At 42.6% G+C, this 26601-nt stretch overlaps 1 long non-coding RNA gene across 1 annotated transcript in view; it reads right to left on the bottom strand.

The window, feature by feature from the left end:
• The window catches only part of LOC136358951 (uncharacterized), an 85312-nt gene that overhangs the window by 19995 nt on the left and 38716 nt on the right, over positions 1-26601 (bottom strand). The window contains exon 2 of the long non-coding RNA XR_010743186.1: positions 21675-21761. This is a non-coding gene — a long non-coding RNA (uncharacterized lncRNA). The remainder of the gene's footprint in view (positions 1-21674; positions 21762-26601) is intronic.

The raw sequence follows: 26601 nt of genomic DNA on the forward strand, positions 1-26601 counted from the left end.
CAAAACTGTACTGGGTAACTATGGACCAAAGGAGAGATGAAGAAGCCAAATCAGGATGCTCGGAAAATCTACAGGATGGTCAATGGATTAGGTCAGTGCATGGAGGTCATCTGCACTGAGGGCACCAGCCCATCTTTGGCACCAGCCAAATGGGGTGGGAGATGAGGTGGGGAGAGGGAAGAACAAAAAAACACGGTTTGGGATGAAAGAGTTTTCTGGTTAAAAAATGAGACCAAAAATAAATGCTCTTTCCGAAATACTGGGAAATAAGTGGCATCAGTCTTTTAATCACAACAGAAGACAGAAACAGGGAAGACAAGGAAGATACGTTCAGAAGAACATAAAAACCAGAGATGTCTTAATGATATTTGCAGATAACAAGCTCTCAAGTAGTATAAATACAGTCTGAGCAAGTGTAACCAATACATAGCTTGCTTTAAAAAAAACAAACCATCTGCATTTCACCTCTTCATGTTAACATACTGTAATAAACAAACAGCTATGGAAAGCAAACAACAAGGGACCTGGGCTGTGTTAAAAACTTCCTTATATAACCCCAAGCAACTACTTTGTGCCTCAGCTTATACACACATAAAAGCTGTATATACTACAATTAGTGCCTGGTAAGGTGAGTTTAATTAAAATTTGATGGTAAAAATTATTAACAGTGAATTATACACTGTTTTAGTGTATAATTTTCTGAAAAGTTATGCCGTTTTTGCCATTTATGGTTATCTGGTACATCATCTCTCCCTAGAAAATACTTTTTTTTTTTTTAAAGTACAGAGCATAAAGAAATGAAATGTGTTTCTGAAACAGAAAGAGGCTGGAATCCACTTGTTCAGATCCAGACTTTAAATGGCATAAGTGACAGCCCTAGGGAGTCTGGGCCATCACATCATGGAGTTACCTCCTGCTGAGAAAGAGTGATCAGCAGGAGGATACAGGACATGGCTGCTACCTGTCTGCACTAACTCCCTACACCAAGTGTCCAGGAAAGAACTTCCACTGTAGTTTTTTGCCAGCCAAAGGCAGGTGTCTGAAAAATCTGTAGCTAGTAGGTCTCAGAGGAAGCAAAGAGAAATTTGAAGGAAGACTGAAATGACTATTTCAGATGCCCAGGAGGACACCTAGCTTCTGCTGCTCCAAGTAAAAACAATATTGCTTCATTTGCTTTGATTATGAATTTCAATTTTGTGATACCTGATTTTCTTTGCTTGGCCTCCTAATGGCTAGACAACAATTGCATGACTGTGCTGCAGTTTTGTTTCTACATCCTGATAATTACACCTCTTTGATGGAGCATGTTTTAATACTATCTGTCGATAAACTAAGCTGCCATCAAACCCATCGAGACTGGGTTTCTTCTCAGCTTTTGATTTTATTAAGTACAGGCATGGAAAGGCAAGAACTGAAGCATCAGCTCAAACAGGAATGAGCTCCAATCCCTGTTCCCAAAAGCAAGAACTTTGAGATACGTGGGAACCCCAGGGAGGCACACAGGGTCACCTTTGCCTTAGTTAAACTCCTCCACTTCTGAAACTCTCTCATCTTTCATTTTAGCACCTGTTGAGCCGACAGAAGAAGGAATACTTGGGGGAAGAATGCCAAGGGAAGACTTCCTGCAGAACATTTTTGTTTCGTTGTTCGTTAGCAGGTAGGTGACAGCCATACATATCAACGTGGGTGAGCACATGGGGGTTTCATGGAAGACAGAGCGCCAACGTTAATTCCCAGGAGACTCGTCTCACTTACGAGACACCCACGTTCACACCGCAATCACAGCTGCACCAGCTACAGTCGTCTTGGAGCCTCTGCTCTTAAGATGCTGGTTAAAGATATCCTAAATTGCAATGCCATCTCCCATTATCCCAAGTCTTCTGTCAGCAGACTCAAAATCAGGATCCTTTATAGTAATGGAGAGATTTACCAACACCTTTACCACTAATATAACCTGCCAAGAATGCACTTTTCATCATCTGCTTTAAAATACATATTAGTCTTATCACTTATTCCTGATCAGCTTCATAAAACAATAGCTCTGAAGACCAGCAATACGGGAGCTCGTGATGTTTGCTACTTGCTTACAGGACCCAAATCTAAAAGACAGCACCACTGCATTTAGATATGTCACATCAAGGTTTCCAGTAGCCTCAACATTTCCCATTTCATTAAATGAAAGAAGGGGTGGAGAAAGTAGGAAACTGTATTTCTGCTCCACTTACTTGACAAATGCAAGAAACTGCATATAGATCAACTGACACAACCACTCTGAATCTTGCTGAAACACACAAACAAAGCAAGATCAACCAAGGCAACTAGAATTTGCTGCCGCGCTTTGGACAAATGCTTTAAAACCCAGATGGTTTTGGATACCTTGGCTGAATGCTTCCAAATGAATAATTGCACACAAGTGTACAGTGACTAGCAGGTTTCAGAATTCAGTGTCTATCCATCTACACCATTTCAGTGGTAATCAACAGATTAACTCGGTATGACAATTTAGCTACAAGTCTCAGCCTGGAAGCACTGCCCTCCCCCCTACACCTAAATCACAGTCAGAAATGCTCTGAAGGAGATTAGGGAGACAACTTTGCCAAGCACAAAATGCTGACCTAAATGTGTTACTCTTTAAATAGGTAGAGATTCTAAATTTGACTCAAACGGCAATGTTTAGTCCCAGCCTTTTGTGTATTTCAATACTTGTATAAGCTTTTAAAGCCTCTCATTTCTTTTAAAGCAGGTTTTACTATCCCTAGAAATATTTTCTGCTCTTAGCCTTTTTGCTATAAACACACTGACAAATTGCGCATACACATATTCTGCTGAATCTAGAGAAATGACAGGGTTTGTGCTTGACCTACTACATCTGAAAAAAGCAACAGCTGCAGGTGATGCTCTGGCTTGTGCCAGCACAGTAGTAGTGTTCTAGTGTAGAAGAGAGATGGCTGCTTCATCAAACAATGTGCTCTGTAGGCTTTTACACTGTAAGCAAGGAGATCCCAAAATATGGGCTGCAGCATTTCTTATTTTCATACATATGACACTGCTAAATTCAAAGGGATTTACATGGATTAGCAAAGGACAAAATTAGCCTATTTTTGTAATGGTAAAATGACATTAAGATTATAACCCATCTCACACTCCCAAGACTAATCTTCCCAACTCAATACATCGAAAAATTCTTTCTGCCTAAGAGAGTCATGTCAAATGAAAATAAAATAACGTGGATTTTTTCCTTTTTTGTTTTCTGTCTTAGACATGATGTATTTTAAAACTGAAAGAATTAATTGGTTCATTTTCTTTAAAGAGTGGAAAAGGAGCACAGGTTATGCTGCTTGGTTAGAAACATCAGACTGTGGCTGCTGACAACTCACTGAACCCTGAACTGTAACATCACAGCTGGCCACAATGCAATTCTTTTTGGAAGATGGAGCTCTCTTAAACCACCAGTGAGATGTTGCTTCTCCCCCCCACCCAGCTGCTCCTGAGATTCTCACACCTGAATAGCTGCGCCTGTATGGGAACATTCAGAGAAAATGCCACAGAGGTTTTGAAATGATAACCAGAAAACACACTGTGGTATTAGTTCTGCTTAACTTTATAAGAGCTTGAATTTTAGTTTTTTATTAGCTTCTGCAAGGCTGAATTTCCCAGAATGATGTAACTGCTGTCTCAGAATCATCTGAAAATGTTTTCTTCTGTCCTCACACTAGAGCTTTACATCTCCCCTCCGCTGAGCTATGTCTAGAATAGCTAATCTGAGATCAACTCACACACTGGTTTCTAAGGGACACAAATACAAAATGGGCTAAAGGACACTTCAGATGACGCAAAGAAGCGTGTTTTGCACACACAGGGACACAACCCCTTTGGCATGGCATAAGGAATCCTCAGCCACCAAAGGACACGTGGCAGCTGCCTGTCTGCACACTGCTCCCCATGCGTGGCCTCCGCAAGCCAACCGGGCCCTGCCCAGCCCACAGCGACAGAGCGCCACTCCATTTGTAGCTGCTGACAAACAGGAGTTACTTGCTGTTAGTCCAGTGAAGAGCGCTAAAGGCAACAAGTCCTTAACAAAACCCAGGAAGACGCTTTTTTAAATATCTGGCCTCAAGGGCTGGTCAGGGGCTGTGACAAAGCCCAGGGCAAACTCAGGCTAAGGGGGTCCTGGTCCACACACAGCATCATGATCCCAGGGTGGGCAACTCTGACAGTGTCCTGAGCTGAACACCTGGGACTTGTACACCTAGACACGGCATTTTCCTTCAGAGCGCAGTTTATTCTGGCTGCTTTGCTTGAAGATGCTTACAGCCATCCCTACATCAGCAAATGCAGGGGCTGGTTTACAGCCTCTGTTCTGAGAACTGCATCTCCGCAGAGCTGTGTGTGTGCACTACAGTTTAAGCACTTTGGGACTGCTCAGAGTGAAATGCATAAAATGCTAATGTATTACTAGACTCCTACAATATTTTTAAATAGCATCTGCGGTATATAGAACTATTTTACAAGCAAGTCAGTGTTCCATGACACCAAAGATTTTTATTTTATCTTTTAAAGTTTAGATATCAATGAAAAGTGGGTGTTAATAGGATATGCCAGCAGCACAAACAAAATGTACGAATCCAGACTGGAAAAGAAACAATCTCTCCACAACAGGGAAAGTAAGGCAGCACAATGGAAAAATGTTCTACAATACACAGCACCTTGAAAATATTGAACGAGCAAGTAGAACAAAGATTTCAAAGCACATTTGGACATGTGCTTCTTCATGCAACATGTCAAAACCACTACCTTCTCCTCCTCTTCTTCTTGACAGATGGTCTGACTGGGCCCGAAGCCACACCACCAAGCTGTGATCTTGGCAAAACCCACAAGGTAAACAAGGCTGGGCACAAAGTACAACTGGATGGGAGGCATGTGAGTGCTGAAGGATGAGATCCTGGCGATTCAGACAGCAGCACAAGCTCATGTGAAACAATGTGCTGGAACAGTGCCAAGAGCGCTCTAGAGGCAAACAGTACATAGCCAGGGCTGTATTCATCTCCAGTTGAGATGTTTAAAAGGTTAAACACTTCAAATTTCCTGGGCAAATTACAACTATTTTAATTTTATTTCAAGCTACTACAAACCCACCCCCCCAAAAATCTCACCATTTATTGATTTTTGTTTTCTCCTGTTGCTGCTAGAGTGGTGTGAAGATGCAAGAAGGCACTACCATGCAAGATAGGATGTGCTTCATGGGTTCCAAACCACCTCTATATAGGCTTTGTAAGATCAGTTGACTCCCTCAGAGCTAAAAAACACTGAGGAGATGGCAAGTCACATTGTTTGGGCAACTTTTTTTGTTTAGCATTGTGTAATGGAACCATCTGCATGAGTACCAATCAATAATCAAAGCCAACCACGGCCAGATGACAAGTCCCTCTGCTTCTGCAGGTTTGAATGTCAAACTACTAGTGCCATTCAAATTATGGTTCGTCTTTAACCTCTGATCAAAGCTAACATAGCTGGGAAGACAATGCTTTCCATGCTCTGCCTTCCCCCATCCTCACTGCTCTGAAATCATCTGTCTCAAAGCCCGAAGTCTAAATGGAGTGTAGGGCAAGTTCAAAACAGGGAGGGTTGCTGGGAGTCTATTGCCAATTCCACTCTGCAGTCACAGCTTGCTCCCAAAGCTCTGTTAACCACCTGCAATCAAGGGTGGACGACTCAATCCTGCTTGCTGTCCAGGTTTTATAGGTTCCGCTAGCTCATGAGCAATGCCTAGATTGCACTCCAAGACTTCACATTATTTGTAAAGCAATTAAGTGTACACTTCTTGGGCTCCTCCAAGAGCCCAAGTAAAGTGCCTTGTTCTTTCTACTGAAAGGATAACTGGAAGTCACGATTTTCAAAACAGAATAGCATGACACAATGGGAAATTGTCAGAATATTCACCTTCTCCAAGTATCATGCTGAATGCATCGTTCCTTTTCCACAAACCTCTCAAGAGCTCACTTACCTGTACACCCCTGGATTATAGATTGCTCTTACTAGATGAAACCAAAGAGCTGCAAGCCAGTGGGAAGCATCTTAGTGCATGCTCAGTGCTGACAAAGCAGGCTAAGGAGCCATTAAGTTAACAACACAGATCTTCAATGTGAAAGCCACTGCAAAGGCAGAGATACTTTTTACATGTGTATTTTTTACACACTCCCACCAGACAACTGCAAGGCACCTTGCAAACAACAGAACACTTATACCTAGATTTACAAAACTCAGAAGCTAAGTGACTCGAGCCCTCAGGCAGTCCTCACAAAACCAGGACCATGTCCTTAGAGAACAAAGCTACCTCCGAAAGCAGAACTGGGGAAAAGCAAGCATTTCTATTTGACTCACACATGTCCATTCACTCCCATACTCTTGCACTACTGCTTTAACATATGTACTGCTGCAGTGCCCCTTCTGCATGACTATGTATTTTTAAACTCTCACTTCCAAGGCAAAGATCCTTTTGTTTATTACAGGGAGGCAACTTCTCTAGCAGTACAGAGGATCATCAGCCTTAAATGGCTGATTCACAGTTGGGCTAAAGCTGGATCTTCCACGGACTCTGAAAGGACAACTTCCACATCTGCAGGCTGTCTTCTCCATGCTCTTCAGCTGAACCTGAAGGAGAACGGAGTCCTGCTGGCAAGGACTCGTCTAAAAGACATGCTACTTCTACTTTACACCAAATGTTGAGAGCCATGACCACAGAGCTAGTAAGCAGATGGCAGCCACACTAAGAGCATCCTCCTCCTCATGGTATGAGACTTACAAAAGTCTGGATACTTACGGGTTTATAACATCTTTACTAAAAAGGAAAGAACATCAAAAAATCTCCATACACTCAAGGTCCCTTCACAACCTATTTCTGCAAAATCAGGAATCAGGTTCCATTTCTCTGAGCATATCCCCTATCTAAACTGGAGATAAGTTTCAGGAGGAAAAAAGAAAAAAAACCCCACACTTCCCAAAATTACTCATTTACTTCACTAAACTTTCAAAAAAGACTTTTGCAACAACACAAGACTGGTCTTTTTACTTTAAATGCGAAAACCCTGGTATGGAAAGGAAGCACAGCTGAAGGGTTATATAAGTTTTTTCTTCTATTATTCTCCATTTCCTTTGCACATGCCAGTCAAAACTATAAAATACTTGTGGGAGACATGCAGAAGGCATGGTTTCACATTCCAAAAGATCTGTTTCCATGTGCTGCATACGAGCCAGTCGACCACCCAGGAAAGTCAGGCAAACACACTTTGGCCCACCAGTGCTGCAGTTGCTGATGAGCAGCTCTTCTCTATCAGGGCTTTGCCTTGTATTTCCTATGAGAAATAAGCATCACACCTGACAAGCAGCCAAACCTGCGGCTGCATCACCCTTAAGTCTGTCCTGAAAGAGTACTGATGAGCAGACCTGTACTTTCTCCTCTTGAGAAGTGGTGCCCAGTGCTAAAATATTTTTAATAAACTGGCCACAAGAAAGAAAACAGAAAAGGAGTAGCTAACTTTAACAGAAAAGCCTGTCATACTATCACCTGTTTATTTGTCAAACCCTTCCATCTTATCCCTTTGCCCTTCCTCGCAACAATTTCATCCCAGTTTTACTAGAGGAATGAGAGTGAAGTTGGGTCATTTGTAGTCTTGGGAAAGGGTATGACCAACTATTTTCTCTCCCTAAGAGCCCTGGACAATGTTACTTTCTTTTCATACATCAGTCACAGAAAGATTCGGTAACTGTTTCAGAGTCACTAAAAATTAGTACCCGAGAGGCCAAGCTGGTTGAGAAACTGCTGGCTGGAGCAACTGAAGTAGGTATGACTTGCCTTCATCAAAGCAGAAGTCATTTGGTTTTAGTTAAAGGGGTAAAGGGCAGTAAAACTCGGCCAAATATTTATTTATGGGACTGGAGTGCCTGCAGCAAGAGAGAAGGGTGAGACGGTGCAAAGTTTTTGTAATCCCAGCTTCTTGGAAGAGAGGTAATTGAACTCTGGTTTCACTGTTGGAAAAAGATAGCACAGAAAATCTTTGGTATGTGCTGTAGAAATGATGATTTATAGAAGCAATGAGGTGTCTGTGTGTGTGTAAAACTAAAAAATATCTAAAAGCCCTAAAGCTTTCCCAAGACAATATCTTTTCTTTGACCTGTTGGCCATTACTTTCTGCCGGTTCAAGACAGTCAGGAGCATGAGGAAGCAATAAGCCATAGTGAGATTGTTGCTTCACAGAATGATGCTTTCAGTTCAGCAGTGGAGAGTGCTGACTGGGCATCACTGAAGTATACCCTTGGATCTCTTCAGCATTAAATACATACATTGAATAAAAGTTACAAGTATTAATGGAGCTTTACCCAAACCTCCACTCAGTGGTGTGGCTACATGATAATACTTCGCTACAGGCTAGCATGTGGACTTACCAGCTGTGACTTTTTTGGCTCTCAGTCATGTCCTCCCACTTGGTAGGAGGGTAACACAACAGGGCTGGGCAACGAGAGACCCCCAAACTCTGGATTCATTTCAACTCTGGTGAGCTGAAACACAACTGACTTTCTGTTCATGGCAGAGCAAAAAAATATGGAAGTCCATTTGAGGATGCTGCAGGGGCTCACTGGATGCATGGCAGAGAGACAAAGAAACAATGAAGAGGAAAAATGAGATGATCTTACAGGGTTTAGCTGGGACTGTCAGGAAACAGTTAATGCTGAGGAATCTTGCAATTCCATTTATGTTCTTTCAGCACAAGCAGGTGTTGGGAAGCCCAGGATGGGAGGGGCATGCAGATAAAAAAAAGAAAGAGGAACCACTTTTTTTCTTGTGTGCGTGATCTATTCAGATGAATCTTTTTTACCGACAGACTCTCTTCCTGGAATCAGCACGGATGCCCAAGTGTCACTCTGTGGCTCTCTGATAAACACATAGCATACCTCAAATGTCTAGGTTATGTTGTCTGTTTGTAGTAGATGTTTTGATCTGGAGTTCTGGGGTTATTAAGTAATTTTTAACAGAGACATTATTAAAACCTCCCAGCTTTTTAAAGTTAAGATTCATTTGGTTGAAGTTTTTTTTATTTTGATACTATTATAGTCGTGTGCTGTAATGCTTATCATTTAAAAAGTGAGACATAAAGGACACGTATGCATTGACACACATTTCTTCCCTTGGACACCCTGAATACAACTGTGCATACAACTTTTAGAGTGATAAATTCTGTACAGAGGAATGCACTAACCTGTAGATTTCCCTCCAAGTGCTGCTGCTCCTTGTCCAGTGCCACAGTTGGCTCTCTCCCTTTTTCTGCAGCTCTTTGTTACTGAATGTCAGTGTCACTGGCTGACATGATTAGTATGGCTGACATTATGCCACTGCTCTAAAGGAAACGGGCAGAGGGCAAAGAATAAAAAAAAAAAAAACCAACATCCAACTCTAAACCTCTAGCCATCTTAGGCAAAAAAAAAATCATGTGCAAAGAGATATAATCAACCTCACCCTTTCCAGTTAAAAATAAGGTCGTTGCACTGCAATAGACACCTATGGCATTTCAACCAGCTCCTATGCTTGGAAAATGGGTACACTTCTGCCTGCCCCAACACATATCCTGGAGTGTTTCAGTTCCCAGACATTAAAGGCAAAAGTGTAATGGGGGTGGGCAGGAGGGAGTGGGAGAGAAGAGGAAATAAAATGGTTAAAACCAACCAAACAAACCAACACAAACAAAATAAAAACAAACCACCAAAAAATGTAACCCAGCATCAGACAGGAGATAAAGCCTGACCTGTGATTCAGCAGATTCAAATGCTCAGAAGTACAACAGCCTGAACTACACTACTGAAAGACAGCAGCAGTCCATTATATGTATGGATTTGCAGCACTCTGTCAGCACTAATGATGTTACCTCATTAAAAGAGATAAATGCCTAACTGTACTACCAAAAGCATCTGCTCCTTCCTTCTTTTTGCCTGTTCTCCATCAGGGTGATCAGCAGCAGCTCAGTGAAAACAAATCAAAATACAACACTAAACTCACTTAGAGCCACTTGCTAAGGCTGCTTTGCGTTGTTTTAATGCTAACGTTCTTATGTCATTTTTTAAATGGGGTTATGCAATGCTTCCAACTAGGTACCTCTTCTCTTGACACTAAATCAGTGTTACAAAGAAAACAAAGCCCTGTGAACCACCATGGCCCACCAGCTTTCAAAGGGCTTCTCAGAAAATAAACTAACATCTACCTTGAATAATTCATTCACTATTGAATAAAATGATGCAACTTCAATCACAGCAGATGAATTAGGTAAAGGGGTGACAATCACTTCTGTCTGTTAACACCTTCCGACTTGTTGCCACACTCAACACAACCATTTTCCTCCAACAGATTCCTCTCTACATGCAAAGGTAGCAGTTTACAATAATGAATGTTTTATGCATTATTCCTTTGTGTATAGAGTCTCCCAAGTACGCATTATTAAAGTCTATTAAACTCTCTATTTAGCAGAATTACGGATGTGCCTTTGGGGAAATTATTACAATGAAGCTGTACTGGTATTTAAACACCAGTTGTTTAACAATCTTTTCCTAATCACCAATCCAGGTATCAACATTAAAGTGCAGTCAGACTTCTTCCAGTGCAGTATAAACCTGCCTATGACCTGCTTATGGAAATTCATTTAAAAAAATGAGTATTTCAACTTGGCATATTTTTCCATAATTAGCCTCAGACAGCTTTTGCTTTAAAATAATAGGAATTCCTTCCTGATCCTCTTCACCAAGCAGAGCCCTCTACAGTTAAACCTGGTTACAGAACCAATTAACTATTTGCAGCCACACCATTTCTGTCAGCATACCGGTATCTGCAAGATACCATTCCAAGCAAAGAAAATTTGGCCAACAAGATCCCATTCTTTACAAATGGCATTTCTATGAGGAAAAAGTCCATCTTGGGTGAAAGGGATGAAGCAGTCCAAAAGCTGCTTAAACCCAGTGTATGCCTAGGTCCCTCCTCTGGTCCAGATACAACTCAGAGAGTTGAGTATGTGAAGCAACAACAGAGTAGTTACTAACTGTTGTTTGTGCCCCTCAGACCATTTCCCCTTTTCATTCTGCACAGCACAGCTATAGCTAGCTACTCTCCAAATGTGCCTGGTTTTGTGGCAATGAGTAATTGGTTCCAAATTTGTAATGCGTGTCTGTACCTGCCGTGACAAGAACAAATATTTTTCCAATGGGAAGAGTCTCACATTCTCAGAGGAAGAGGAAGTAAACTTCACCATGCTAGAAATCACAGGATTCAGCTTCCTGGGCTGGAGTAGAAGAGACCTAGGTCTCAACCTTTCAGGTTTCCTCCATGACCTTCAATAAATCACAGTGTTCCTGCCTTCATTTCTCATCAGGATGAAGTGCTCAAATTCTATAGGGCAGTCAGGCTCTTCAGCAAAGACAAAAGATGTCTCATCCTTGCTACTACATCACACTAACAGTTTTACAACTTCAACACCAATTCAACTTTCAGTCACCTTCAATGAAAAAGGCAGCATTAATTTATTGAAAAAACACTGACAACAATCTTACAAAACTAGTGGTCACAGAAACAGAATCTAAGTCATGGAGCAGAGCAGTATCTTATGAAGATGCAAAATTGAGGCCATTACACATGCATGTTTTGATATGCCAGAATTCAAAGTTTATGTCCAAATACAGATAAAAGGAGGACTACAGTCATCACTGGAAGCTTGCATGTATACTAAAGATTCTTCTGACAAGTATGAGTCAAATACTATCTGCTCTTTTGGGCTCTAAGGCAGGCCTGCACAATGAAGTTGTTTCCTCCAGGACCGAAAGTCCTTCAGGGAACAACCCTTGTGAACAAAGCACAGCAAACAGGTGGACGTATTTTAGCCATACATTAATTCTTCTATAAATCAATGGACAAAAGCTCTTCCTTTCTCCAGTTACAAACCCAGAGCCAAATCACCTTCTCTGTTTTACAATCTCATTGACATTGCTCAAGTTACACATGCACCAGAGCAGATTTTGTCCTTGGGGTACTGGGACACCAAGCCCCCCATAAATAAGAAAGGAAACAATCTGTTCACCTTAACTGAAGTGGGATGAGGATATCCTTTTCATCTAAAAAAGAAGACATAGGTCTAAGAGACAAAAGAGAAAATGACACTAATTTCACTTCTTCAGTTTGCCTCTCCATTAGGAGACACTCTTATGTACTTAAAAAGTTTTTCAGGCTTTTAAGGCTATTTTATGCAACTAGAGATCAGAAGCCCTGATGTACATCAGCTGTTGGCTTAGAGAAGTTGCTGGTGTCTACTTCATTGTCTTCCATCTTGTCTGATAGAGGTGATCAAAGGTGCACTCTGTTGCCTTAATTTGTCAGTCTCTTTTCCTATCACTTACTTCTTTACCTCAACACTGGTTCCACCACCATGAGGTGAGATGCATCTGCTGAGTTGTACAAAGGCCAACCACATTCTTTAGCTCAGTTCATTGTTGACTGGCTTCACCCCATCAAGCAGACTATCTCAGCTTCATCAGCACCAACACTGGCACAAGAGGGACAGGGCAAGTCCTGGCCAAGGACAATGTAGGAAGATAAAGACAAGGAGCAGTCGTAACTGGGACTGGTGTAGGCTGCCACAAGACCTCTATGTACAGCGTCTCAGAAGACACAGTACAAAAACACGACAAGTACATCTTCTGGCATTTAACACAGGGACATTGCAATATGTGTATCAAATATTCACATCTTGTTATGGCATTTTTCGGATCACACCAGAGGAAAGACCTCACTAAACACCTGGCAACACAATGTCACATTTATTCCACAGTAAGGTGGTAGACCATCATTTGTTACTGTGGCACGTGGACAGCCACCCCAGCCAAGCTGTCACTTTGTCTCTCCTGCCACCTACTGTACTGAAACCCAAAATATGTGTCACCAATTCACATGCATTTCCACTTGTTTAGAAATACCAACCTTTAGTTCTTGTAGAAGTGCCACTGCACACACACAGGGACTCCCTGCTGTCACCACTCTTTCAGCAAGGCTATCCAGTGTTTCCTGTTGAAGGCCAACTTCGGCACTTGGAGCTCTATTTAACTCACTAATGCTTCAGGGTTAAAATTGGCATTAAATACTGAAAATTCTCCATCATTTAGGACACAAACTCCTCTCTCTCTTTGGCCCATGGAGAATTAATCACAAAAGATTTATTTTAAATGGTGAACAGGCTATGATACCCCACAAACCTCTGTCCCTTAATTTTCTGTCAAGTCCAATGACAACACTCACACAGGGCAAAACCCAGCAGAAAAGTAACTTCCCATTGAGTGTATGATTGTCAGCCTGTGGGCAGGGGTGAAACTCCTGCTGCACTTGAGCTGCGCAACCAGATGTGTGTCACCCAAGAACAGACCTGCCACATGCAAGAGTCTGTTCCAGACCGTGGTTTACCCTTGTCCTTTTAACCTCTCGTTCAAAATGACAGCTGAGCAGGTCTGGCTGTGCCATCCATACCCTCAGCACTGCAGTGCTACCCACGACGTCCTCCCCATGTGGTCCTACTGCCTGCAACATCACTGGCTGCAAAAAGGGCTGCACTGGTGCTTGTGAAGCCCTTGCCCAAGCAGTACATCCCAGGAGAAGAATTCTTTAATCATAGCCATCTGGGTTCTGCCATCCTTGCCGACACCATTAACCATAGTGAAACAGCACGAAGAAGGGCAGCAATAAGTCTGAGCTGGCCCAGACTAGTCCAAGCCCACCACAGGGGCTTCAAACCCATTTACAGTACTATGTGGAAGCCAAATAGCAATCAACTTACAACTAAATAGACAGATAACCCATGTTAATTACTTATGCCATTCTCCCAGAATGCAGAACAAGTTTATTTTTCAGTATTTCATTATTAATTTTGACAAAGTATTCAAATAGAAAACAACAAGCTGAATTTTCTAATAGAAATTTCATTACTTTCTAGTAAGAAGCTACCTTGTGGGTGCTGATTTATTTTCCCATGTATGGTATTCCCCTTTTACCTAATCAAGAGGTTGGGGCTCCATGACAGCAGCTATCTTTGATAAAAGGAGTATTCTGATGAGGGAGGGAGGCATCCAACACTTGCGTGATGCAGTAAGCAATCAAATGTATTTATTTATGCTGTGTCCACAGTAATCAAGAGGTATTAAAATATGGAACGGAGCACCAGTTAAGTACATTTTAAATCTGATTTTTCACTGGTTGCAGTAAGGAAATTGTTGACTAGCAGGACTCTTTAGGGTCTTCACAGGCTACAATTAGTGAAGCAGATACAGGAGATAAATTGCTCCACTCCTTCAAAAGCAAGTCTTACTTTTGCAAGTAACAGTGGGCCTTTCATCTTAGCACTTAGAATCTGATCAAGTGAGAAAAAACATTAATATAATTCCACTCACTACCAGATAAAATTCTCTGAAAAAATGAGGACATTTTTCCCCTTAAACAAATCTGACAAGGCTATAACTAAAAATATTTTTGTAACACACAGAGTTCAGTATGAACACAGGAAAACAATTGGCAACAGCAACTGGAGTGTCTAATCCCAGCTATTTAGCCACCAAAATGCTTCAAGAGCTGTGATACATCCACTTAAACGCCAAATATAGCTCACAAATAGCTATTAAACATGAATGAACTTATCACGAACCAACAGTATGCTCCCATTAATTGTACAAAGGCTGCAAAGAGGTTAAAAAAAAGATATTTCTACCGCATCTGATCAGAAGTGGCTTTTGCTGACACCAATTTGATTTGTAGCAAAATCAAGGCAAAAAAACTAAAGGATCACATTATCAGTTAGTAATGCTACAGGAGCTATCAGTGCAAAGCTAATGTAATGAATAGAGCCTTAAAACAACTTGCTAATTTTTAACAGAGACTTGAAAACCTGCTATTGCAAAGGCACTGTCAGAGGGTGCTTGGACATCCTTGCTAGCAACTTTCAGACAACTTTTAAGGTTCCCCAAGGATGCTCCAAGGGAATTAAGAAGGGAATTTTATACACAAAGTGCCAGACTGATGTATCACTTAATCAACATGCTAGGTTTAATCTCCAAAAGAACTTTTATTTCCACTGTGCTTGACCACATGGAAGGCAAAGAGATTTAAGCTTGTTTGGTCTATGGCCAACGGAAACTTTCTAACAGAAATGGAAACTGGACGATAAGCAGGTAATAAGCTGCTCCTGGAGTTTCCCTTGCTTTGAGAAGAGAGAAGCCACTGGGAGATTTTCGGAGCAGATTCTACAAACAAGCTGTTAAGAAAAGCCGCTATCCAGAAGGCTCGACAGGAGGAAAAAGGAAGCAGGGAAATCACAGTTAATGGGATTTGGCTGCATCCAGAAAACAGCTAGGTTTCGAATAGATTACAAATAGTCCTGCACTTCACTGCTATATCAATTCATTGCTGGATGAGAGAAATTTACATAGATTTAAAGCTCCACAGAAACCTAGGTTAATCTCTTTAGAGTAAATCTTGTCTCTCCCCTGAAATGCCCTCTGGATGAACACACAACAAAGAGGACACTGCCACCACTACACTATTACTTCCAAAATTTTCTGCTAGGCGGAAGGCAGGCTAGGCAGTTATTTATTTTGAGGTTATTTCCTAAGTCGCATAAATGAATGCTTGCCCCATTCACCCTAGACATCACCTTAGATGCAGATTCCTATAAAATTTGTCAAAGTTTTCTGAGGCAGAGACTCACTATCCTGTCCCGTCAAAAGGATAATGTGACATCAGACATAGAGGGTTACCTCTCTCCTAGCACATCTCTCCTTGGCACAACATAAGAAGGTTGAGCAATCTGAGGTTCTCAGTGCCTCCCTTCCCAAAGGAGGTTCTCAGTGCCTCCCTTCCCAAGCCTTGGTGGGGACCTCCTGCTCATCCTCCAACTAGGATGAAGAGAATTAGTAGTTCAAAGCTACTAACTGAATGAAAAATTGCCATAGACGTTGTCCTCTACCTCTGCAAACTGATGCCAAGCACAAGACATGATTCAACATGTATGAACTCCATACTCATCTCTCCTCAGATCCCAAAGGAGGCAGCACCACAGTACATGCCAGGAGGGAAGAGGCCAGCAGCAGCAGAGAAATTTCTAGTCTAATCATGAGACAGACAGAAGAATGGAAACGATAGGAGAAGTGAGATAAAACAATTAGAGGGCTGATAGCATCAACACCCTTTAAGAAGAAGTAGAGGAAGTTGAGCGTCTGCGAAAGAGGGGGAAGGAAGAGTAAGGCTGATTTTCCCGATAGACAGGTCATAAACAGTTCCCGAAACCTGCCTAGTCGGGCTGGTTGTCTGACGTAAAGATGCAAAAAGCAACACATGTGGCATCTTTGAAGCGGAAAAAGGAGACGTTGAGGACTGGGGCACTGGGTAGGGGAATGAAAGCCCTACAAGTCTTCTAAGTGCCATAAATAGAGATGAGGCTACAGCTTTCAACTAGTAATGAATGTGAATAGTTAAAAAAGGAGTTTTGCAGAATTGTCCACTAAGACAAAAGTCTTAAAAACTGGCTCTTCACAAATGCCTTTTCTTTTGGAAACCCCACACTCACTGCTGGGAGATTAACTTTACAAAGTGAAAATTTAACTGGAATTGCAGCTCTGGGTAACAACAGGAAATGTTGCTCACAGCAACAGAAAATGTAGGATGATTAGGTTTTTGGGAAAAAGGGAAAGAAAGTTACAGTAACTATGCAAACAGAATAAATAAGAATGCTGTCCTTTTCCAGGACCTTTCCAAGGATCTCAGTGGAATATACAGCCATTCCCCCATTAAAGGCTGTTGTGTTATGGCCACAGCTTATTGCACCATCTAGGTCCCAAGCCTGGCTGTTCTCCTCATCTTTACATTCCTCTGGTGATCCTCACACCAGACGTCAGCTGATGGTCAGCGACCCCATCGGGGGTTTGCGCCCTGCTGGGACTTGGAGGTTGCCAAGTGCTCCTTGTACATAGTAACGAGGCGGCCTCATCAAGAGAGAGACAAGACAAAAGGCTTCCACCAAGTGAGAAAATTGTAAGCCCAGAGGGAAGGCTCTTCCCACACTGAACGTGCTGTGCTAAGCGGCGCAGCCCAGCAGAGCAAGTGGGCTGGGAAAGCCAACCGTCTTTCAGACAAAAGTGTAAAAAAGCAGCAGGAGGAGAAAAAAGGAAACGCAAGGTCAAGTCAGAGGGAGGCAAGCTTCAGACAAACCCTCCCCTCCCCAGAGGAAAGCACCTCAACAGACATTGCTGTGGAGTCAGCAATGCAAAAGATACTACTCAGCAGGGCAATGCGTCATGTTAAAATACAAACCCTTGTTTACATGCTCTCTCAAGTTCCTTAACTGTTGCTGAGAATTTTAGGAAATATTTTGCATTGGACTCGTTTTATTGCATGTTTCCCACCAATTTCCAGTTCCAGTTTCTACTTCTGTTCTTTTTAATCACTGCTGGGACAAAACAGTAACACTCAGATACTGCCTAGCTAAGAAAACTGGAGTAACTGGGAGTTATATTAACAATACTTAAATACAGTCTATTTAAAGGTTTGAACGCATCTTGTTAGAACACTGCATAAATTAACCCAACCTAATTCTCTAGGATGTAACAAGATCTGAAAAGCTCCAAGTTTCATGTTCTTTCTTACCACCCACTTAAAAAACCAAAACCCAACATGCTGGGGTTAGCTTAGGTTGCAAACGAAAACAAAATTCACATTCAAGTGAATAAATGCAATTTACTCCTTGATGCAATGAAGATGATGCCACGACCAGCTCAAAACCAAAGAAAGAAGAGGTTCTCTCCCGCCCCCTCCATGCATATCCCCCCTCGTTTTTGCAGTTAGTGATGCACTCCCAGCCTATCTGCTCAGGATTCTTAACTGCTGGCTCCATCCCTCCCCGCTGTCCGAAACCATCCCTGGATGGAGCAAAGCGCGCCCTGCTGCTGCTGCTGGGCTCCCAGTCTCCACCACACTGTTTGCACTGGCTGCCAGACAAAGCAAACTCCAGTTGCATCATGGAGCAAACTCATTTTCCAGCAACCTCCCAGCCCAGAGTTTACCGCTACTGTAATCCGGTGCTGTCAACAACGCCGCCTTTGTTGCGTGCCCGTGTGCGCCGCTCGCTTGCCAGTTGGGTTGTTGCTTTGCGTTTATTATTATTATTATTATTTTTTTATTATTATTTATTTTAAGGAGAATTTTTGTTTTAAATGAGTAATCTGTTTTCAAGAGATTTCTCCTCCATGCTGGCTCCACCCTGTACTGTAAACGAGACATTACCTTATACAAGAATGAATCTGCTGCATTCCTCTGTCTAGCTGCCTCGCAGCACATTTCCTACGCTCACAGCAGCCCCGGCAGTGCACGCTCTCCCACCCCTTCCCCCCCACCTTTTTTTCTTTTTTCTTTCCCCCCTTTTTTTTTTTTTCCTTTTCACTGCCTCACTGTGTTTTTGTGTAAATGATCTCACATGACTCAACAAATCCATCTGCCTGGAGCAGGCCAAGTTTGGAGCCTTCCCAGGAGGGAGGAGAAGAATTGCTTTGTGGAAAGGACCTGGAGCTTTGCCCTTTCTCTGGCTCAAATTACCCGCCTGTCAGGACTGACGGATTTGGCTAAAAATAAAAGGAAGCGGGCCGTGAAAAGGAGATGAATGAGCTCAGCAGTTCCTTAGATAACATGGGGTCTGGTGTCGCCCAAAGATCCCAGAGCAGGAACTTCAGATGCCGGACATGTAAGTGTGGTGCTGCAGCCTCAGTGAACTCGTCTGCTTGAGGACCAAAAAAAAACCCAAAAAAACCCCAAAACAAGAGGCACCATAAAAGGCAAAAACAACCATACGCTGTTGGACATAAACGGATTAAAGACACTCAGAGCAGGAAAACTGCCTGCTGCATATTTGGGCTTGTAAATGAGGAGATTTACCGGGTTTCCAGAGGGGAAAGGGGGTGTGGCAGGGGGCCGTACGTGATGTCAGCCTCCCGCCCTGACCGGGGAGCCTCTGCATCCTTCCTGCAGATGCCTGCCCAGCGCCCGCAGCGGGTATTAAGCACTTAGTTTGGCAATGTAATGACACACTGCAACAATCTGTAATGCAAGGCAGTCAGCAAAGCCCTGGCTCGAAAAGCTCTTTCTCCTAACCATTAACCATATGTTTGGCTCCGCCGCCGCCCAAGCGAGCGGGTGTTCCAGCGCACCATCTGGTTTCTATCCACACAAGCAACTGCAAAGCACAGAGTATTTCCCTCTGGAGCTGAGTCTTCCTCCCTGGCCCCTGATCCCCACCCGGATCCCCACTCCTCTGCTCCCTGTCTACCTCCTTCACCTCCCTGTCCCACTAACGGCTTGAAGCAGTGGAGACCACAACCACTCCAAAGATGCACCAGAAGAGTGAGAATGCTGCATTGTGCTACACTCTGTGAGCTCACACCCCTACATACGTGTGTACACACACACACACAGGGACTGCATCCCTCATCACCAATGTCTGGAGTATCGCATTAAAAAATAAGCTTTGTGAGTTCTTGAGTGGTCCAGGAGTCACTGCAGTGTCCATCACTTCTCGCTCACGCACACATGCGCACAGCGAGCGTTCAGTTTGGATTACATCAACTCTGTGCCGACACTGCAAATGGGCTCCAAGAATGTACCTGACAACAGGAGGACCAACAGCAGTTTTATCTCCTGCTCTCAGGCAGGCCTTTCTGTGAACATCAGGTGTTGGTCCTGCATCCCACCAGAATAAGAATGCTCTAGGGTGAAAAAAAGAAATAAAAAACGAAAAAGAGAAAGAGAAATGGAATGAGAGCATGCTGAAGAAAAAGGAATGAAAATATTTACTTTTCCTGTGATAACTAAACAAGCTCTTTCTGAAATGATAAAAAAAGCTTTCAAGTGTTATATTTCAGAAGGCCTTGCACCATATGTTTGCTTTATGATTTTATGAATTCTAACTACTATTTATGTTTCTAAAGCACTTCCATCATTCCGTTTGTTTCTGAAGTACCTATGAGACATCAGCAGTAATTTTCCCCTCAGGTTGGCCAATTTAAGATTAATCATGACCTATTGCAAGTAAGTATTCAGGGACGCAAGCAATAGGATATTCAGCAAATCCAACACTTGCTCCTTTAAAGTAAGTTTATACTCTGCAATGAGTCACACATACAGTGTTTATCCAAGTTACCAGTGCTACGAGGAAAAAAAAAAAAAAAAGCCCATTACATTTGCAAATACATACAAATCACATCTGTAAGCACCCAACTGCTTACACCAGGACTTGTTTCTATGACTGGATATTGATTTTTTTAATAATGTGTCATTATACCAATGTTGATACAGCAACCAGTTTCCTGCAGTATGTAATTTAATACTAAAAAGAAGCTGGCCTTAGGAAATATCAAATCCACACCCATTCATATCCTTTTTAATGTCCTTCTCGGTCTGACTATAGCAAATGCAAAACCACAACTGCTTTTTTCTTCACCTTGCACCTAACGAAGAAAATGCATTTGCCAGTTAGAAACAGTTCAGTTTAAGGCAATGAGCTTTGCTGATCTCAATAAAATACTGCAGAATCTCTTCAACTGTTGCTAGAAACCAAGAATCTACATTGGAAAAGATGATGCATATTTTTCAAACTTCCTCCGTATGAGAAATCAGTGAACAAAAAAGTACACTGTAGGCCCTTATCCCAGAATCAAACAGGCGTGGGGAAAACCATATGCTTGTGAAAAGCCTGATGACTTCACTAGGATTGCCTAAGAAGACTGAGGATAGGATCTGCTCCAAATTACAAATGTGGAGTGCAATCAGCACTGCAAACTCCCCCTGCCTTCATTCTGCACTCCCCTTCATTGAGGGAAATAATTAAAATTATTAAAATTATTAAAAACCATAAGAGATTCATTTTAGCTAGGAATTTACTTTTCGTACAAAACAGGATCTAAATATGTTCAAGTCCACTGCTTTAAGATAATACGTTGCAAACATTAGTAGAATGCTTAAACATCACACATCGTGTTTCCTCCAACCGTGCAATGAGAAATTGTCTTCACTCACACAGAAAACAACGGGCAGTAGTAGTTCTCTAAAGCAGTAAAGGTCTAGGTCTGGGTTTTTCAGCAGATAATGAACTGCTCTGATCCAGAAATCCTTTTAACGGGGGAATTCAAGGGAAATATTTGTAGATTCAGGGTTCTGCAATCTGAAGGGACTGCTAATCATTTGACCTTCTTCCATGAAACAGGCACAGAGCTTCCCCATCTACACCGAAGCAGCTCTAAGTGCCAAAGGAGAGAATCTCCTAGGGTTAAAAACAAACCCATTAAAAACCCCAAACAAAACAAAACAAAAAAACCCAACATAACCCAGTATCAGATACAAGAGCCTGACATAAAGAAGGAAGCTACTGCAGCAGCCCCAGCATCACTCCCCAGCACTGTGGGAACACCCACACCCTCTCATATGGTCTGAATGAATTAACAGCCAGCTACTGGGTCTTGTTATACCTTGTCACCTTCCTCTACTCCTCCAGCACCTGACAAAGGGCCACTGGCAGCCTGAAACCCAGTCAGATTTTAAAGCATAATAAAAAGTGGTGTCACATTACCTGAATCCACTGAGTCCTCCTGCCAACAATGATGTTTATGCAATCACATTTTTCTGTTTTTAAAAACTTCTCTCTTGCCTCATTGCTCTGTGTGAAAAACAACACAAAAGAGAAAATAGATTAACTGCAAGTAATTATCGCCTATTTGCATTACAGCAGTTTTGCAGTAGATATTCAGGTCTTTTGTTTTCTGCCTCATCTTGTAAAAACATTTAACAAGAAAAAGTCCTTTCCCCAAAATCACTCCTTAATCAAACAGAAGAAAACAGATACCAGTATGGAGAGGCAGATGAGATACCACAGCCTTTCACTTGTAGAGCTACACAGGAGAACACAGCTTTCCTATAGCCAAATCCTCTGCCCTCTTCCCAGGCCATCCTGCCTGGCAGCACCGGGATTAATCCCAAGCAGTCAGTGCCACCAAAAGCAGAAATACAGAGGGAGAGAAAGCTAATTAAATTTTTTTCAGTATCAATAGCAAATACATGTCACTAATAACTCCAGCAGTGATGTAAAAATAATACTTGCAAAATTGCATCAACAGATTACTTAATCATAAAGTTTCCCCATACTCTGTACCTACAACATCATTTAAGTCATGACTCCACTTAAAATTCTCAAAAGGGTCTCTTAGTGTCTGTGTTTACTCCTTGCTTCTCATTTTAGTAGCTTTAGGCTTTAGTGTCAAATTCTCCTGCCAATACACTTCATAGAAGACATTTCTCCATTTAAATACAGAAGAAAAAAGCCTGTATGGCAGAAACCCAGCTGAAGACACAACCTCAACCCCCGCCCCCCCCCCCCGCCAGTCCCCAACCTCTCTCTGAACAGCCAGAAGACACATGGTAAGTAAAGAACACTGGGTTTTCAGTACTGGAAATGCCATTAGTGTCAGTATGTCATTGCTTTCTCTGAATGCAAACAAAACAAATCCCTTCACTTAAAGAGATGCAACTCAACCATGTGTACATGATCCCTTGCCTACCTTCACAAGGGCATACACAATTAAACCCAGACACACAGCACAGAGTGGGGGATATGGCTGTGATACCCCTCCTGCATTTCAGGGCTCAGGCATTTGGCATACTCTGTCCATTGTTGACACGGATAACTGACTAATTTTTGCTGCAAGATTTTGCTCACAGTGGTCTGATGGAGACATCTGCAAAAGTGGCTGGAAAGACCAAATTCTGGCAATCTCTGGAACAGAGTTTAAACCTTGGTTTAGCCCGATGCCACATGAAGCAATGAACGCAGTCTAGTCCAGGGCAGAGCAGAAGAAAGGTCACCTTTGCCTCTGGCATCTGCTGCCAACCAGGGCAGAGCCACCTCCCAAGCAAGGAGGGTCTCCTGATCCAGGTGACCTCCCTACTGCAGCCTGGAGTCATCTGTGCTCAGAACAGAGCAGCCAAGATCTGGGCCAGGGGCTGGCAGGAAAAAACATGTCAAAACAAGAAATTTCACTTAATGGGGATTGGAGGGTAGGATGGGGAGGGAGTGAGAATTTGGGTTAGGCATGGAGGGCTGCTTGGTGGCTGTGCAGCTGCAGCACTGGCAAAGAATCACATCCAAGACTCCCTGATGCCAGGGGACAATGTCATTTGTTTGCTTCCAGCAAAGTCTTTGGTGTAGCACAGGTATGTTGAAGAGAGAACACTGATGAGTTCAAGCATTCATCCCTGAAAAGCGAGGGAAATGTGGCAGGTGAGCGCTGCCTGCTGCAGCAACCTTCACTCTTGGCACATGGGATGTACCTGAGCTGTGCACCAGGGCTTCAGGGTAAGAGCGCATGACAACCCTAACAACTGCTGGCGGCAAGGATGGCAGCCACCCTGACACTCCCTGCCACCCTCTCAGCGTCCAGGCAGATGAGCTGTGCCTTGGAGAACTGCCATACAGCTCCAATGAAGCACTACACCATTCATTTAAACTCAGTATCCCTCAAGTGGCCATTAACAGTGAATTCCTAACCAACCTGAAAACCTGGATTCTCTCAACTAAAAGTAATGAACAGCCACAGAAGAAGGGAACTGTATTTCCAGTATGCAAAACAGTATGGAGACATCTCAGCAGCAAGGCTGTAACATCCTCAGGATTCTTTGTCCTCTTGTTTTAGGTCTCTTCCTGTAAAGAGAAGTGTGGCTTCCCAAATTATTTGTCAAATCCTGAAGCCTGCCACTGATAAACAGAGTAAAATCATGAGAAAATTACAGACTTCTTCAGGATTTGAGTACGATGCCATAAATAAAAATTTGGGCCAAATATGGGACAGCAGGGAAAAAATAAGATGCTGAATAGGGAGTTTGCCCAGGGCTTGAAGCTACAGCTGGCAGCAGGCAGGCAACTCGCAGAAAGAGAAGAGTGTGATGACATACTCAAAAACTGTCCATGCATTTACAAGATGTGTACAAATCCATTTTATATCAGAGTGTCACTCTGAACTTATAGAATCGTAGAATGCATTGGGTTGGAAGGGACATTAAAGATCAGCTGTAATGTTGCAATGTGTTTGTGTATGAAAAAAAAATTAACAGTAAATAGCTGAAACTGCCTTGGATATTACACTACCTCAGACATCCACAGCTTATAATGGAGCACAGGTCTACAATCAACCAAAAGCACAACACAGAAAGACAGACCTTAAAGGTAAATAATTCAGGACTTGAATTCTTTAAGGTAAATAATTCAGGGCTCTAATGAATTCACTGACTGTAAATATGGAGTTCCACTGTGAGGAATCCTCCAAACTGCCCTACATCCAATCCTCAAGAGTGCAGAGCAGAAAACTGTCAGCAGAAACATGTCTCAAACATTCCTGGGTATAGCAGCAAGACTCTAACACAAAAGAAGTCTCGCACAGGAAGAGATCGCCTCACAGACTGGTTCCAATGCTCCATACTGTAACCATGGGCTGCTGAGAAGGACATGCACTTTCAGAAACATCACCTGGGCAAACAGTGAGGTGGCTGTGAAGCAAGGAAGCTGACCCATGATGCATCCGATAAAAGCACTAGGAAAACCCTTCAAGGGTAGCCAACATAGCAGTTTGGTCTAACAGTGCTAAAAACACACAAGACTATGGGTGAAACTGTAAGCCCTTTGTTAAATACAACAGCCTGCAGATATAACCAGAGAACCCTCCGTGTCCTCCTCACTTCTCAGTCTCCCTTCTCTATCATCTTCCACTGAGTATTGCCAAGTGCTTTTATCCACACCTGGGAATTCCTGTGCATCCATCAAAAAGCATTTCAGCCAACCAAATCCCATCAACAAACCACAGGATAAATCCTCATAAATTCTTAAACTACCAGCAAGTGTCAGTCTTCCCAGCCTGCACCTTCTAATACCAAGGAGCAACTATTCCTGACCAAGCAAAGAAACTACCGAAGTCCAGATGCAGCAAATTGTCAGTTATACAATATTGCTGCTGCCAAAATACCCAAACAAACCTACCAGGATTTTTATGCTGTCTCATACTCTAAAAGTAGTATTTAACACCACCCTAAAGTTGTCTCACACCCTCTTATGAGACCTACATGAAACCAGACTGTGGAATAAAATCCCACCTTTTGCCACCAGACAAGGGCACGTCAGCAGCCATAGCCAAGGCGCTGCAAGGTTGCTGACAAGCCTGGAAACACAGTATGGGAACATGCCTGTGGATCAGCAGTTGAAAACACAACTGCTGCTCTCACTCCATGCCCAGTGGAGATAGAGATCTCATCGCCAGCAGAGATCTGGGTCACCACAAGGAAGCTGGAGTTATCCCAGCACCATCATCTTTTAGGTAATGTTCCTGAAACAGGAAATAAGTATGTGGCAAGGTTTTATCTGACAAGATGCTGGTTGTAAACAAAAACAGTAACTGGGGGTTTCCTTGCTCCTTGGTGATATCATCCAAATGGAAAAAACCCCAATGAATTTTGCCTGATGCCTTGTATCTAAAGTGCTTTGCAGAATGAGTTTGCCACAAATGACTGCAGTTTCTCAAGAGCTGGCAAATGCACCTTGACTGGCAAAGTCTCCCTCCTCCTAAACACCAGGCTGAAAGTATTCACTTGCCTATCTCGTACTTCAAAACTGAAACCCCAAACCTGGAGAAGGAAAACACTAGAAAGACAACACAAAAACACCAATGTTTAAACTGAAGTAGCAATTTAAACACATGATGTTCGTGAAAAACAAACATTCTGAGTCTCCACACAATCAAGTAGCTGACACTTATGCAGGCACAGGACTGAAAACCAGATCAGCTTTCCAATTTCTGCTAACCAAAACTTTTGCAATCTTCCCGTATTTCCTTGTTTACATCTCATGGCATGAGAGTTCAACTTTTGGAGAAACATGAATGGTAAACCTAGAAAGTGAAATGTGATATTATTTACAGAATAAGAGAGCACGCCGTTCACAAGAATTTGTAGGCGGACGCATCCCAACCCTGTTCCTCAGTTCAACACCCACTCCTGAAATCCTGTACCAACCAGATTAGCCGACGTACACATGCCTGCACTCTTGGAGAAACAATAGTCTCTTTCAGTCCATACAATCTTCTGAAGAACCAGGCAAAAACGTCATGGGAGAAGTTAGGAAATATCTGCACAAAATAGCACACAAGATGAAAGGCAGAACAAGCCTTTTAACTTGCACAAAGTACATAACATGGAGGATAAGCAGAGAACTTAGTTACCTAGCCCCTCTTCCAAAGAGCTATTTTTTTTTTCTCTCAGGATGGAAAAGGGGATTGCTAAAACAACTTTAAAAAAAAAAAAAACCAACCACTGGGATAGTGGAACAGCTCTCTTACAGACAGACCACTGCAGGCAAAATTCAGCTGCAGGAGCTGTGGCAGACCTGGGAGAAAATGCACGCTGCCCTTAAGTGGCAAGACCTCTGGGAGACAGCAGGGATCCTGGCTGGCATGATCAAC

Source organism: Sylvia atricapilla, chromosome 3 (assembly GCF_009819655.1).
Source record: "Sylvia atricapilla isolate bSylAtr1 chromosome 3, bSylAtr1.pri, whole genome shotgun sequence".
Taxonomy (NCBI): Eukaryota; Metazoa; Chordata; class Aves; order Passeriformes; family Sylviidae; genus Sylvia; species Sylvia atricapilla.